The 3,988-nt window shown below is 79.1% G+C and overlaps 1 pseudogene; it reads right to left on the minus strand.

Moving 5' to 3' along the window:
* LOC125441570 lies at positions 1 to 1,076 on the minus strand (annotated as a pseudogene).
* Between the last annotated feature and the right edge of the window lie 2,912 nt (positions 1,077 to 3,988).

Raw genomic sequence — 3,988 nt, forward strand, 5'->3', positions numbered from 1 at the left:
TCAGTCAAGGTGCTTCCCAAGAATATCACCATCTCGAAAGATGTAATAGTCCTCATCATCCAACACAACCTTTGGGCCCCCATATTCCAGCAGTCAAACCTTCTTGTCAACTTTTACACTAACTGGCTGCAGGTCTCCATTCTTTGCTTTAGAGCAGTGATGGCGAACCTTTTCGAGACCGAGTGCCCAAATTGCAACCCAAAACCCACTCATTTATCGCAAAGTGCCCACACGACAATTTAACCTGAATACTGAGGTTTTAGTTTAGGAAAAACGGTTGGCTCTGAGGTGTGCGTTACTCGGGAGTAAGCTTGGTGGTAGTCATTGGCTTTGCTTTGAAGCAAACGTGCAACTCTTCCAATGGGTGAATCAGGACCCTAGGAGAGTTTACTCAGAAGCAAGCCCCATTGCCAGCAACCAATCTTCCTCCCAGGTACAGGATTGCGCTTTAGTTCTTCCCATGAAAATCAGTGGGGTTTAACAGCGCTTAACAGGGTTACCTACACTGCTTCCCCAAAAGTAGGTCTTAGGTTTAATGCTAATAATCGAGCCCAGCGGCCCAGGCCAGCCTAGATGGGGGAGGGGGGGACTCTGTTTGTGCGTTCCCACAGAGAGGGCTCTGAGTGCCACCTCTGGCACCCGTGCCATAGGTTTGCCACCACTGCTTTAGAGCCTAATGGCCACCACAGTGACCTGCACCCCCCCCCCTTTGTGCCTTCTCTGGGAGCACAATGCCACCTTTGGTGACAGTCCCAGCTGCACATCTTTCAACCAGGACCCAGTCAAAGGGTGGAAGGAATTTCTTAAATGCTTCACCCGCCACGGTGGCGCCTGCTGGTGACGCTGCCTATTTCACTGATGCTTTCCCCTTATTATTTTTAGATGACATTATTATCCCATTCTTCCATCAAGGAGCTCAGCTTCTCCCCTCCTTTACAGTGCCCTCACAACAGCCCTGCAAAGCAGGGTAGCTCCAGTAAGCAACCATCTGGCTCAGGCTCACCCACAGGGCTTTTAGCGGAACCCCCTTGATCTTTATCCCCCCGCTCCCCAGCAACCAAGTTCTTAATATCCATCTTTCAGCATCTTTCCCTCACTGTTCCTACCTCCCCGCATTTCCGCCCTTGTCTCTTTAAGACAGCCCGTGATTGAGGGCAAGGACGTTCCGCTTTGTTTTTTCCCATTCTGTCTCTTCCTGTACACAGAGAAGGCATTTTAATCACACTACCAATGTTATTTAGCGCAAGGAGGGCCTAGAACAGTGGTGGCAAACCTTTGGCACTCCAGATGTTATGGACTACAATTCCCACCAGCCCCTGCCAGCATGGCCAATTGGCCATGCTGGCAGGGGCTGGTGGGCCCCCCCCCCCCCCAACCCCCCCCCCCCCCCACCCCCCCCCCCCCCCCTCCCCCCCCCCCCCCACCCCCCCCCCCCCCCACCCCCCCCCCCCCCCACCCCCCCCCCCCCCCACCCCCCCCCCCCCCCACCCCCCCCCCCCCCCACCCCCCCCCCCCCCCACCCCCCCCCCCCCCCACCCCCCCCCCCCCCCACCCCCCCCCCCCCCCACCCCCCCCCCCCCCCACCCCCCCCCCCCCCCACCCCCCCCCCCCCCCACCCCCCCCCCCCCCCACCCCCCCCCCCCCCCACCCCCCCCCCCCCCCACCCCCCCCCCCCCCCACCCCCCCCCCCCCCCACCCCCCCCCCCCCCCACCCCCCCCCCCCCCCACCCCCCCCCCCCCCCACCCCCCCCCCCCCCCACCCCCCCCCCCCCCCACCCCCCCCCCCCCCCACCCCCCCCCCCCCCCACCCCCCCCCCCCCCCACCCCCCCCCCCCCCCACCCCCCCCCCCCCCCACCCCCCCCCCCCCCCACCCCCCCCCCCCCCCACCCCCCCCCCCCCCCACCCCCCCCCCCCCCCACCCCCCCCCCCCCCCACCCCCCCCCCCCCCCACCCCCCCCCCCCCCCACCCCCCCCCCCCCCCACCCCCCCCCCCCCCCACCCCCCCCCCCCCCCACCCCCCCCCCCCCCCACCCCCCCCCCCCCCCACCCCCCCCCCCCCCCACCCCCCCCCCCCCCCACCCCCCCCCCCCCCCACCCCCCCCCCCCCCCACCCCCCCCCCCCCCCACCCCCCCCCCCCCCCACCCCCCCCCCCCCCCACCCCCCCCCCCCCCCACCCCCCCCCCCCCCCACCCCCCCCCCCCCCCACCCCCCCCCCCCCCCACCCCCCCCCCCCCCCACCCCCCCCCCCCCCCACCCCCCCCCCCCCCCACCCCCCCCCCCCCCCACCCCCCCCCCCCCCCACCCCCCCCCCCCCCCACCCCCCCCCCCCCCCACCCCCCCCCCCCCCCACCCCCCCCCCCCCCCACCCCCCCCCCCCCCCACCCCCCCCCCCCCCCACCCCCCCCCCCCCCCACCCCCCCCCCCCCCCACCCCCCCCCCCCCCCACCCCCCCCCCCCCCCACCCCCCCCCCCCCCCACCCCCCCCCCCCCCCACCCCCCCCCCCCCCCACCCCCCCCCCCCCCCACCCCCCCCCCCCCCCACCCCCCCCCCCCCCCACCCCCCCCCCCCCCCACCCCCCCCCCCCCCCACCCCCCCCCCCCCCCACCCCCCCCCCCCCCCACCCCCCCCCCCCCCCACCCCCCCCCCCCCCCACCCCCCCCCCCCCCCACCCCCCCCCCCCCCCACCCCCCCCCCCCCCCACCCCCCCCCCCCCCCACCCCCCCCCCCCCCCACCCCCCCCCCCCCCCACCCCCCCCCCCCCCCACCCCCCCCCCCCCCCACCCCCCCCCCCCCCCACCCCCCCCCCCCCCCACCCCCCCCCCCCCCCACCCCCCCCCCCCCCCACCCCCCCCCCCCCCCACCCCCCCCCCCCCCCACCCCCCCCCCCCCCCACCCCCCCCCCCCCCCACCCCCCCCCCCCCCCACCCCCCCCCCCCCCCACCCCCCCCCCCCCCCACCCCCCCCCCCCCCCACCCCCCCCCCCCCCCACCCCCCCCCCCCCCCACCCCCCCCCCCCCCCACCCCCCCCCCCCCCCACCCCCCCCCCCCCCCACCCCCCCCCCCCCCCACCCCCCCCCCCCCCCACCCCCCCCCCCCCCCACCCCCCCCCCCCCCCACCCCCCCCCCCCCCCACCCCCCCCCCCCCCCACCCCCCCCCCCCCCCACCCCCCCCCCCCCCCACCCCCCCCCCCCCCCACCCCCCCCCCCCCCCACCCCCCCCCCCCCCCACCCCCCCCCCCCCCCACCCCCCCCCCCCCCCACCCCCCCCCCCCCCCACCCCCCCCCCCCCCCACCCCCCCCCCCCCCCACCCCCCCCCCCCCCCACCCCCCCCCCCCCCCACCCCCCCCCCCCCCCACCCCCCCCCCCCCCCACCCCCCCCCCCCCCCACCCCCCCCCCCCCCCACCCCCCCCCCCCCCCACCCCCCCCCCCCCCCACCCCCCCCCCCCCCCACCCCCCCCCCCCCCCACCCCCCCCCCCCCCCACCCCCCCCCCCCCCCACCCCCCCCCCCCCCCACCCCCCCCCCCCCCCACCCCCCCCCCCCCCCACCCCCCCCCCCCCCCACCCCCCCCCCCCCCCACCCCCCCCCCCCCCCACCCCCCCCCCCCCCCACCCCCCCCCCCCCCCACCCCCCCCCCCCCCCACCCCCCCCCCCCCCCACCCCCCCCCCCCCCCACCCCCCCCCCCCCCCACCCCCCCCCCCCCCCACCCCCCCCCCCCCCCACCCCCCCCCCCCCCCACCCCCCCCCCCCCCCACCCCCCCCCCCCCCCACCCCCCCCCCCCCCCACCCCCCCCCCCCCCCACCCCCCCCCCCCCCCACCCCCCCCCCCCCCCACCCCCCCCCCCCCCCACCCCCCCCCCCCCCCACCCCCCCCCCCCCCCACCCCCCCCCCCCCCCACCCCCCCCCCCCCCCACCCCCCCCCCCCCCCACCCCCCCCCCCCCCCACCCCCCCCCCCCCCCACCCCCCCCCCCCCCCACCCCC

This window comes from Sphaerodactylus townsendi, linkage group LG12, assembly GCF_021028975.2.
Source record: "Sphaerodactylus townsendi isolate TG3544 linkage group LG12, MPM_Stown_v2.3, whole genome shotgun sequence".
Classification (NCBI taxonomy): domain Eukaryota; kingdom Metazoa; phylum Chordata; class Lepidosauria; order Squamata; family Sphaerodactylidae; genus Sphaerodactylus; species Sphaerodactylus townsendi.